Source organism: Enhydra lutris, unplaced genomic scaffold (assembly GCF_002288905.1).
Source record: "Enhydra lutris kenyoni isolate GAN:26980312 unplaced genomic scaffold, ASM228890v2 scaffoldscaffold61, whole genome shotgun sequence".
Taxonomy (NCBI): Eukaryota; Metazoa; Chordata; class Mammalia; order Carnivora; family Mustelidae; genus Enhydra; species Enhydra lutris.
In genome coordinates this window covers 5,140,621-5,152,864 of record NW_019154145.1, presented here as the reverse complement: position 1 = coordinate 5,152,864, position 12,244 = coordinate 5,140,621, and positions in this window count along the sequence as shown.

Sequence of the window (12,244 nt, the reverse complement as noted above, 5' to 3'; positions counted from 1 at the left end):
AGGGGGGGCCATAGGAGCATCCGGGGCTTGCTGACAGGCCCTGTGCGCCCACCACGCCCCCCTGCAGAGGGGACGGTCCCAGTGCAAGAGCCTCAAGGCCTGCAGGTGGGGGGGGGCGGGCGGTGCTCCATGCAGGGGGCCCGGGAGGGAAGGTCTGGCTGGAGGGCACCTTCCGTGGCCAGACCCACCTCCTCCCATCGGTTTGCTCTTCCGTGCCCTGTCCCACCGGTCCCCGTGCGGCGTCCCTACTCCTGTCCATTCCGCCACATTAGAACTGAGGCTCCGGGGCGGCCCGAGGACTGCTGCCCAACAGTCGGAGGGCAGAGAAAGGCGGCGGCACGACTCGCACACAGACCTGCCTTCCCCACCCGCGCGCCCGCGGCCGACCCTCCCGCAGACTCAGCCTGCAACCCGAGTGCGCGACCGGGACCCCACGCGGCGACGCGGCCGCCCCCGAGCGCCCCCCGGCCGCGGGTCCGCGCGCGAACCCGCTCCCGCCGCTCCGCGAACTTGAACGCCGCGCGCCCGGGGGCTGCTTCCAAGTCGCGCCGCTCGCACCGGCGCGGGCACGTGCGGCGGCGGCAGGGGTGGCGCGGGGCGGCGGCGGGCGCGGGGAGCCCGAGGGCAGGGCGGACCCGGGGGGCGCGGGGGGCGGCCGGGGGCGGCCGGGGGCCGGTGGGCTCGCGGGGCCGGCGCCTACCTTTCCTGAAGGGCATCGCGGAGGGGGGCGCCCCGTGGGGCCGGCCCGGGACTCCGAGGCCGGGCGACGTCCGAGTGGCAGCCCCGCGGCTCGGGGGCGCCCTGGCCGGGCGAGGGCGGGGGGAAACGGGACATATTTGGGCAAAGCGGGGCGCGTCACAGCCGGAGGGAGGAACCGCGGCGCGGCGGGCGGCGCAGCCTCCGGGGCGGGCCCGGCGGAAGCCGCTTAACCCCTGAGCTCCCGGCGCGCCCGGGGCCGCCCACCAGCCCCTCGGGAGCAGGAGCGGCGTCCGGCCCGCTGGTCGGCTCCTGCGGGCGGCTGGGGATGCCCTCCCAGGAAGGGTCTGGGGACTGTGCCCCGCGCTTATCCCTCGGGCTCAGGGGGACGTCTCAAGGGGCTGCGCTGGCTGGAACTGAAATGAAACGAGGGGCGCAGGGAGTCACCCCTACCAGTGCGTCTCTGCGAGGCTCCCTGGCCACCCTCCTTCTAAACCCTCAAGCCTTCCCACTCCTGGGCTCCTGTCCCCCTTTATTACTAACCACCCCACCCCCCCACCCTCATCAAACCAGCAATTACCACCTCTGTCGAACATTCTAGTTTTCTCCTTTGGTCCCTGCTGTCTCCCGGGAACCTAGAGCAGCACCTCACATGTAGGTCGTTAAATATGTCAAAAATAATAAAAATAATGGGACTCGAGGAGCTGTAACCTAGAGAGATGGAGGAGGGAGGCCATTCCACGCATCACTACTCATTCTGCCTCTGTAAAGGCCAGCGCCTGGGAAATACTTCGTTGTTTGATGGGATCGGATACCTCACAGGCTGAGTTAATGCCTGTGGAAAGTGCTATTTTATACTGCAATTTGAAGAAATGATGTTACGAATAATCTCCTGATCTAATACTTAAGACGCTCGTGCAAATAGCAATTTCCCCACTTTCTATGTAGTGAAAAAATCCATCCAGGTGAACTGAAAACTCAGTGGGTTGTCTGTATTTAATCATTCCTTAGAATCAGTTTCCCGGCCTGCTCTCTTTTATGGGTAGTAGTCCATACTCCTGCCCCATATTTGGAGGGAGCCACTGTCTGGGGAGAGGGAAGTAATTGTTAATTCAGACAAGGTATTGTCAGTTGGCTTGGGACACGACCCCGGTGGAGCCTTCTGGAAAGACACTGTTGCACAGGGTTGGCTGGAGTCTGGGATCAGGAGCTCTCAGACCTCAGCTCCTGTGCCACAGGCCTCATGAGTGTGGGTGTCAGTCTGTGCAAGAGGAAAAGGAAGTGAGAGATGGGGAGGGGTTGCCAGATTCAGTGCGCTGAGAGATTGTCAACTCGTTTCCCTACCACCACTGTAACACTCGGTGAACTTGCACTTTACTCCCTGGACTCACATGCAAGGAAAGCCGATTTTCTCAGGCCAGGTAAAGGGGGCAAGACTTCTCGTCTCAGTGAAGCCAGAGGACATGCACTTTGAGGTGGGTGGGCCTTTCTTCCTTGTACTTGGCACCTTTATTGCCTTGTGGACTCACGTGCCTGATTGTGATACAGTCAGAAAAGTACATTTGGTCTTTGTCCCCAGTTCCTGGCACGTGGCTCCCAAAACCCTTGGAATCTGCGCAGGAATGAGGGAGTGTTTGCTCGTGAAATGACTGCTGGGGCAGGGCACATAGGCAGCTTCGGGTGAGGCGGTGGCCAGAAAGACTGCATCGTGCCGGGAGGGTTGGAACTTTGATACCACCTGTCTACCTCCAGGGAGGGCAGAGGGGCTGGAAATGGAGTCGGATCGCCACTGGTCGGTCATGCCAACGTAATGAAAACTCATAAAAACCCTGAAATGACAGGGTTCAGAGAGCTTCCGGGTCGGTGAGCACGGGGAGGGTGGCGTGCTTGGGGCGTGGGAGGTCCACACACCTCTGCCCTCCTTACCTTGTCCTTGGCGTCTCTTCTGTTCCATGAGTTGTATCCTTTATAATAAACTTATAATAACAAATAAGGCACTTTTCTGAGCTCTGGGAGCCGTTCTAGCAATTTCTCAGACCCGAAGGAGGGAAAGTTGTGGAGACCCCTGACTTCGTAGCCAAGTCGGACAGAAGAGTGGGTACCCGGGCACGCGGTCGCGGCATCGGCATCTGAAGTCTTGTGGGACCGAGCCCTTCCCCACCCTGTGGGGTCTGCTGACTCCAGGGAGTCACGTCAGAACTGAACCAAATGGCAGGTCCAAGACAACTGCCTGTTGGTGTGGGAACCGCACACAGGTGGTATCAGAAGCCTTGTGAGGAAAAGCGGTTTGGGCCCACGGAGCCTGATCTCTCCACTTGGAGTGTCGCCCTGTGGACGAACAAGGGCATGGGAGTCGCGCTGTCCTGCTTCTGTCGTGCGGGAGAGCGGCCCTCTCCGATGCCGGCTGCTGTGGATAATCCCCGGACACTTGCTCTTTCGCTCCCAAGCAGAGCGCACCAGCGGGGGTTGTCGTTGACGTTTCACAACTGGGAGGGTGTTTCTGCTTGTCCTGGGCACCAGGGAGGGAACGGCCTCGGCAAGTTCGCACAACAGAGAAACGAGCGGCGTGAAAAATCGGATTTGCTCAAGAATGAGCTCATGGCAGCCAGGCCCCAGGACGGGCTGGGAAAATGGCCTGGGGTAGGGGGACGCAGCCTTCGGTGTTGGACACGGAGGCAAGAGATGAAATGATTTAAAATGGGGAATATATTCCAGGTGCTGTCAACGATGCAGTATGAGCCATGGGGTGCAGTCATTCTGTCACTACTCTCCGAACTTGCGACTGTGTCAGTCTAATGACTGTTGACTTAACCCCGCTCTTCCGAGGAGCTCTCCACACAGCAGAGTGTGGCCTGAGACTCTCGCCTAGTGGCTGGAAGTGCGGGGGAAACTGCAAGGGCTGCCGTTCCTCCAAGGCCCCAGTTACTGTCCCTGTAGGATGGTCGCCATCAATAGCATCGTCTGGTCACTGAGGTCCTGAGGACCGGGGCGCACTCCAGTGTGGGGGCCCGGAGAGCAGGCTGGAGGGCGGGGATTGTGACAGGAGGCTGGGCCGCCGGGGCAGTTTCTGATTTAGTAAGTCCAGAGCGCAGTGCAAGAATGTGCACGGGAGCAAGCTTCTCGGTTGATCAGGATGTCCCCAGTCCTCCCAGGGCCATCCTGCACTAAGAGACCCAGAGAGGGGCACGGAACTGGGCTGTGGGGTGAGGGCCCCCTGAGAACTGGATCACTATTGGGGATCCTTTCACGTGGGGCGCGAGCCACCCCCTCCTCTGGCATCGATGACCCGCTGGGTGCCACCCCCCACCCCAGGCTCTTGAGGCAGGAAGGGCCAGGTCCAGAGCCTCTGGTGGTCTCACTGCAGGAAGGAAAGGGTCCTCTTCCCAGATTACTTTCCCAGTTCCTAGGCCAAACCGAAGGCTTTCATGACCTCTCCATAGGGAGGGCGACACTCGAAAAGATCTCACATTTTCTACCCCAGAAATCCCTCCCTCCCTCGGCCCTTCCTTAGTAGGCATTTGCATTTTCAAGCCTTTCCTCTCTAGTTATAGAATGTGAGATTTTGTCTCCAATGAAGGAATTCAGGCCATAGGAAGAGGGGCCAGGGAACAGTGGGAAGGAGTATGTGAAAGAGGAAGGAAGAGGCGTGCCTGGGGACAGGGACCACCAGGGCGCATACAGTACTTGAGAGCCCTGTCCCCCTCTACTAGGTTCCCCAGTGTGGAGAGTCCAGTGGGGACTGTCCCCACCACTGGGCAACCCCTGCCCCCTACTCTATGACCCTTGGCATGTATGCTCCTCGAAGTTTAAAGCTCCTGCTGCCTTAAGCTTTCCTGCTCCTGGGGTTCTGCCAACAGCTGACCTACAGCCAGCCAGCCCTAGGATGGGTGCGTACAAAGAGCAGGGGTGGGGAGAAGGGATGGGCTAAGAATCCCTGCACAGCTTCCTAGGCTCTGTGACATGCCCTCTTCGAGCCTCACTGTCTTATCTGTCAAATGGGTATAATGCAATCTTCATGGACTGCTGTAAGGGTTCAGTGAAACTGCATTTGCCTGGGGCACAAGTGCTCAATGACAGGTAGCTGCTACTATATTATTAGTAGTAGTAGTATTACAGCTGGAAGCAGGGTCCCTGGGGTAGTGAGAGGGAAGGGTCCCAGAAGAGGAGAGAAGCAACGGGGAGTATCTGGGAGAAGCAGTGTGGAGCCTGTGGGCCGGCCCAGGAATGCTGGGGCTGAGCTTCCATGGGGTCACGTGGGACAAAGGAAATCCTGCCACCTGGGGATGAGCTCTTCAACTGCCCATTACCAACACATGAGTGTGTGTGCGTGCACGTGTGCAGGTGCACACATGTCTCACTGTGTAACTATGAACGAATCAGTGACCCACAGTATTGGGAAAACTATAAACATTACAAGTAGTTATACGGACACATCTAACTCGCAGCTGTTGGTTTCTAAATACCAGTCTCCGACTAAAAGAACCAAGAGACCTTGGAGGGCTGGGACAGCGAAGTACAAGATGAGCCCAGAACACCTCGTGGTGCCAGAAACCAAGGAATTATTTCGCTGAGGTACCAACAGGTGACGAGGACGTGTGCAAAAGCCACAGAAGCAGAGCTGAAAGGGTGCATCCGAGCCAGTCTGAGCAAGAAAAGAAACTGTGGTGGAAACGGATCGTGCCCCGTAGAATAAAGTGAGAATCCGTGAGTCCATACCGACATAAATAAAGAAAACACTCACTAAATACCTAGGGAAGGAGGGAAAGCTCTTCCTCACAAATTCTAGAATTTATGGAAATGATTAGAATCCTAGATGTAGAAGGAATCATGGAGCGAGAAAGTCACCCTTGGGCGAAGATCACAGACCACATTGTCTCCGGGAGGAGCAGGACCGTGAGCGGGCGCTGAAATTAGTGAGCAGTAGTGCGGTGAGGGACAGGAGATTCACAGTCTCATAGTATCTCCTACAAGGTAATCACGGATGACCAAGGGGAAGATGGTGACTTTACGGCAGAGGAACCTGGAAGCCACCTGGAGCACATCATCAACATTGAGGTCTCCGGTGATGGACCCAATCGGCCTCGGGTGCCTCTGGATATAACGCACTGGGGAGGACACATCACATGTGTAGCGTTCTTGCCCCAAATGCATCACCTGAACTGGACCTTGAGGAAACATGAGACACCGAAGATATAGGACGTTACAAAAATAACTGGCAAATAGTTCTTCAAAAATGTCAAAATTGTGGAAGACAAGGAGACTGAGGAAGTGTTCTTGCTGAAAGGTAGCTGAAGGCGCGTGAAGGCTAAATGGAAGAGGTGACCTGGATGGCGCCCGCACCCACGGGGACGTTAGCAGGACAGAGGGTGACACAGGAGTAGTATTGTGCCAATATTAATCTCCGGATTCAGATGACTGTACTCTGCTGCTGTAACATCTGGGGAATTGGGGGGGGGCGGATTCTTTGTCCTCTTTGCAATATTTTTGTGTTTTGAAATTCAAAATAAAAAGTTAAAAAAAAAAAAACCTTAAAAAAGTCATTATAGAGGCTGCAGAACTCACTAAATGAGAGAACTCCCAAACTGATTTGGCTGTGTCGTCAGCTACTAATTACCATTAAAGATGGGAACTGCCTAATTTCCAGCAGCACAAGGAGGAGCATTACCGCTATGTAGTGACTTAAAATACCACTTACTGACTCTCGATTCTGTAGGTCGGAAGTCTCGCAGCGATACTGGGGTCTCCTTTCAGGGTCTCACGAGGCTGGAATCATGGTCACAGGCGAGAACTATACTGACTGGGTTTGGATTCTTAGTTGAGAGAATAATGGGATGGAATTCGATCAACTCTCTGGCTTCGTTCCAGAACTTTTATATTTTATACAAATATATTTTGTGTTTTTTAAGAAAAAAAAAAAAAGAAAAACCCTGCTTCCAATCTCACTCCCATGAGCAGAATTCAGCTCCCGTGGTTGCAGGAATAAAGTCCTTTTCTCCTGCCAGCTGCCAGCCAGGGCCCCTCTCAGTTCCCAGGCGCTGCCTGCCTTCTTGCCACGTGGTCCCCTCCCTTCCGCAAGTCAGCCATCCAAGCAGGCCCATCGCTTCTCATGCTTCGACCTCTAACCCCTTCTTCTGGGATCCTCGGGGGGAAACTCCCTGCCTTAAAGGGTTCAGGCCTGTGCAGATCATCACCCTCCCTTAAGCTCAGCTGAGCGGGGATCTTCATTTTATCTGCAAATTCTCTTCATGGCAGTACCTGGATTAGTGTTAGACTGAATAATGGGAAGCTTTGTGTGTGCCGGGCCAGGAATCCTGGGGACCGTGTGGGATCCTGCCCACCACAGAGAGTAACTCCTTAAACCAAATAAATGGGTACAAACTGACAACAGGTTTATGGGGGGTGGGGGGCTTGGCCTAATGCCCTGAGGACATGGGCTCTCCAGTGCCCACCAAATCAGTCTGACCTGGCTCAGAGAGAGTCTCCTTCCCCAGTAATCCTCCTGTTTAAACGGACTGTTACGCAGCCACCAAAAAGATGAAATCTTGCCATTTGCAACAATGTGGATGGAGCTATAAGGGTGTTATGCTAAGCAAAATAAGTCAATCAGAGAAAGACAATTATATGATCTTACTCACATATAGAATTTAAGAAATAAAACAGAGAATCATAGGGGAAGGGAGGGGAAAAAAGTGGGGCCCAAACCCCAGGACCCCGGACCATGACCTGAGCTGAAGGAAGACGTGCCACCCAGGCACCTGACCCCAAATGTTTCTACATTCCTCTCATCAAACAGAATTATAACTTGGGTGCTGGAAAGCAGAGGATGTGTGTGAAGAGAAGGGGGAAGGGATGCCTGTACCACGGAGCTCCTGCACGGAGAGGAGGGGATCTGAAGGCCTCTCAGTCCTGTTCACGGAATGACCCAGGGATGGCTGGGAGCAGTGTTCTCTGTGGGATTAAAGCTCTTTATATCCCAGTGCTTACAACTTAGAGCAAATGTTCTAGACCAGCACCAACCTTGGACTACAGATTTAAGAACATTTTACTAAAATGACCTGTTTCAGAGTCCCAAGATTCACCTGAAATTCAATGTCACAGCTCTGCGCCCCGATGGGGCTGCTCAGTGGCCCCTCTCGGGCCGGCTGGAGGGAGAACTGGAGACAGCAGAGAAGCCAGGGATCAAACACCGGGAGTTCTGTGTGGATGGCAGTGTTCACGCTTTGGAATGGTTTGTTTTAATATGGCTCTAGAAGTCAGGAAAAAAAACCTTTCCTCTAATTTAGCTGAAATCCTTCCTCTACGCCAATCAGCAGGGAGATGGCATCTTTTAACACTGAAGAAAGCAAGTTGGAGCCCTATTCCCTCCACACCTAATATTTCCAAATCGACTTGCCTCATAAAGAAGTCAGCATCTTGCTCCAGCCTCCTCTTCCCCTTTACGCCCCAGGAAGAGGAAACATTTCAGCACAGACAGGCTTGCGGGGGCCACGAAAGAGTGCGGTGGGTCCGCCGGTACCTCCCAGGGGGCGATGTCTCCAGTCTTTGCAAACTACTTCTGGGTCTGCCCCAAAGGTCCGTCGTTAGCAGGAAGGGACCTGCTACTCAGAATGTGGGGTTGTGTGGGTGGCTGGTGTGTGGGGGGGTGGGGACCATACAAGGACCGGTCGGAGAAAGGCTTATTTGTGTCAGAAAACACGCATCTGTCTAATCTAATAACGTGGCCTTCGTTCCTGCATCGTTACTATTATGAAAATAATACAGGCGGCGAGACATCACCAAGTGTGCAAATTACACACCAGCCTCACTGTTGAGGGGTGAGCACTCATGAGTTTCCCCAGCCACCGGCTATCACAAGGTCTACAGAGAGTCTGAGAAAATGAGCCGTTTTTATTTCCTCAAGAAAAAGGAGGGATTCTCCGGTGGGGCCCAGCCTCCTCCCTGCCGCGGCATCCAGAAGGCATCACTCCGAGACGAGGAGGTACGACATGGGGGCGCACGGGTGAGCTCGGGCGAAGGAGCGGACCGCTGCAGGTGTCCTCCTCGCCTCTTGACCCCTCTCACGCACTTGACCCAACCCCCAAGTTCTCGCCGTGCGCCGGGACATGACTGTGACCTTCCTACTGGGACGTCTCCTCCACAGGGCCCGCTGACCTAGTTCAAGCTGGGGGGAGGCGCTGACACCTGTGTGTGCTACTGAGGCCACGAGAAGCCCGAAACGTGAAGAGAAACTGGAGACCGCCACCCCCCTTTGTCACGGGGAGGCTCCCCTCAGCCGGAGCACTTGGAACAGGCGGGCGCAGAAGCGAGGTGACTCAGAGACCGCGTGTCAAAGCGAAGACGATGACTCACCGGACCAGGGAGACGTATGGTGGCGGGAGGTGTGAAGTGTCCTCCTCCATTCCTGTCCCTGAAGACTTCCTACGGAGCCAAAGTTTTTTTTAGCAAAGGTAGTATCTCTCCCCTTTGTTTTCTCTGAGAAGGTCCAGACTCACACTCCTGCAGAAGCCGTAACTGTGTCCACACCTTTGGGTGCTCGTGAGCCCACACAGGATGGGCATGGAAGCAGAGCAGCATGGAGACGCGGTGGCCCGGACGCAGGAAGGTAAGGGGGACTCGTTTCTCTGGACTGGGGAGTCGTGGGCAGGATAAGGGAGGCTGGGACTGTTTCATAGTCAGGCTCGCACAAGGGTAGACACGAAGCATCACGACTTCCCCTGAGTTTCTAGAGTAACGCGGTAGCTCTGGATTTCATTTAAAAAAAAAAAAAAAAAAGTCACTTGAGGAGTTCTTCAACCATCTCTGAGTCCTACAAGCATACATCAGTTTTTGAGAGAAAACACTATCCAGACATTTAGAGAATCACTTAATAAACACAGAAACTTCTGGAAATTCATTTAAGAATCCACTTACTCCACACATGATGTGGGGAAGAGGGACAAGGCCGCTCCAACCATGGGAGACTCCTGGCTGTCCACCTAATCTCCTAATCTCCGCCCACTCTCTTCCTCAGAAACGGAACTTCCAAGTTTGAGTGGGACACGAAGCTGTCCAAAAAAAAGGCTACAACCCCAGCTTCATCCACAAAGTTCTGCCCAATGTGATATAAGCAGAAATACTGCATTGTGGTGTGAAGGACAGTTGGCACATGCCACGTGAACCCTTCTTCTCCCCTGTTCTCCCTCTCGAAGGTGGAAGGCAGACGTGATGGATGGAACTTAAGCAGCCTTCACACACCATGAAGTGCAAGGCACATGCTGACAAGAGAGGAGCCATCAGACAGGCTGCCCCTGGGTACCCAATATCTTCACCTGGCCACCCCTGGATGCGTATCTTGGAACTTTTCTGTAAGCGACAAAAGCCTTCTCTTATTGAAGTTACTGTGCTGGGTTGACTAGTGTCTCCCCCCAACCTCCCCCCCCTCCCACATCCACACAATTTATGTCCTTTCAGACACCTCAGAATGTGATCTCATTTGGAAGCAGTGCTTTGCAGATATAAGGAGTCACAATGGGGTCATGTTGGAGCAGGGGGAGGCCTGAAGCCAACATGACTGGTGTCCTTAGAAGGAGAGAGACATGGAGACAGAATGCCACGTGATGACTACTGGAATTAAGTCTCTAAGTCAGGAAATGCCAAGGATGGGCAGCAGCTGCCAGAAGCCAGGAAGAGGCAGGGAAGGGTCCTCCCACAGCACCTCCCGAGAGAGCACAACCCCACTGGTGCCTTGATTTCAGCATTGCAGCCTCCAGAACTGTGAAAGGAAACAATTCGTCGGAGGCCACCGGTTGTGGTTATTTGCTCTGGGCAGCCCCAGGAAACAGACGGAGCTCTCTTCCCTTTTGTCATCTTTGCCACGGGAGGCCTAACTGTGCAGAACGTGCTGCTTTCCATTTGGCTCTGATGTCATTGTCCACTAAGGGACTGGAAATGTTGCTGGCAAACGGCTGATGACTCCCACTGATGTAGAGGAGATTACGGCGGTTTTATTACTGACTGCCCACTGAGTCCCAGCCGTGTTCTCTGTGACCACTTTTCCTCACAATTGGATTGGATTTAAAAAAAAAGAATGCCAGACGAGGTAGGAGGCAGAGGAGAACGGACGGATCAACAAGATCACTCAGAGCTCACTTCCTGAGATAGGGCTTCCCCTTCACTCTCGTTCCATCCTCCCCCTGGGACCCTCTCCCCTCTCCACCCACCCCGACCCATCCGTTCTGTGCCAGCCACCCCAGGAACAAACCTCAGAGTGCTCCCCCGGGAGTGTATTTTAGACCCAAGGAGGCCTTCTTCACTCCCCAAATTCCGACATGTAACCGCCCCGCTCAGAGGAGAAGCAAGGGAGCAGACGGTCGCCGTGTCAAGCTAACTAGGCAGGAGGCCCTCGCCCCTTCCTTCTCGTCGTGATGTAAAGGGCAGGCGTCAGCCTGAAGGACACACAGCCTCCGAGGACAGCCGTGTCCGTCGGCGCCTCCCTGCCGCGGCAACAGTGAACGGGCAAGAGGGACGTGTCAAGCTTCTCCTTTGCCAGCACTGTATGTGGCTCCACTCCTCCCTCAATTTTCAATTACATCAATGCCTGGAGGATTATCTTGTTAAAACGAGAAGGTAGAAGGTAGGAGACTCGAGGGCCCAACAGAAAACACCGCCAAGGAAGTGTGACATGGCGATGTGCAGCAGGCCTAGGAAGTGACCGGTCCGGACTGGGGAAGAGGACGCCAGGAAAAATACAAAACCCACAGATTCACTGATATGCCTGACCTGGGGAAAACTACTAAATGGCAGATAAACACCAATGGAGAAATTAGAAAAATCTTACAATAGGTACATACACTAAACAATTTTTTCAAACTGGGCAATTATTATTAACTCTAAAAAACCCAAAGGTTATATAAAAAAAAATAACCATTAATATACTACCTGCATCGTGCGTGAGTCATATTTATGTCCTAATAAGTTTGCCGTGACTGCTTTAACTCAGAATTTTGATGTAAACAGTTCACAAGAGTTGGAGGGAGAGATGAGACAGGAGCTGGGATGAGAGCGCTAAATCCTCCTCCCCCAGAAAATCACTGGGAACATGTCTACAAATAATAAGTCAAGAAATAGCTTATGAGCCAACGAATTCAAAATAGAAATAAATGCCATAAAAAAGTCAGTTACAAGAGTTGAATGTGTTTGCCTTTGGGCAACAAGGCTGGTTGGAAGACGGCTGTTCTAATTCGCTAGGAGGCTCTGAGCACTTCGTGGATTTTATAATTATGTGCATGTATTGTTTTGAAAAATTAAAATAAAAACTGAAAGTAGGAATAGCAGCCCTGAACTTACTTTTCAACCGGAATTTTGGTAAGAATTCTGCAAAATTCAGGTCGGAATGACTCAATAGGGCTGGCCCCGCACAAAGTACCCCTATCTGTACTCGCCTACAAAGGTTCGCTGACTTGCCATCTGTTTACTTCCAAATGATACAGCGAGCCTGATTTTGTTTCTTAGTTCGTGACTACAGCCCAAAGAACAGTACTGCAAGTAACTGGAACGTGTATCTTTGCTA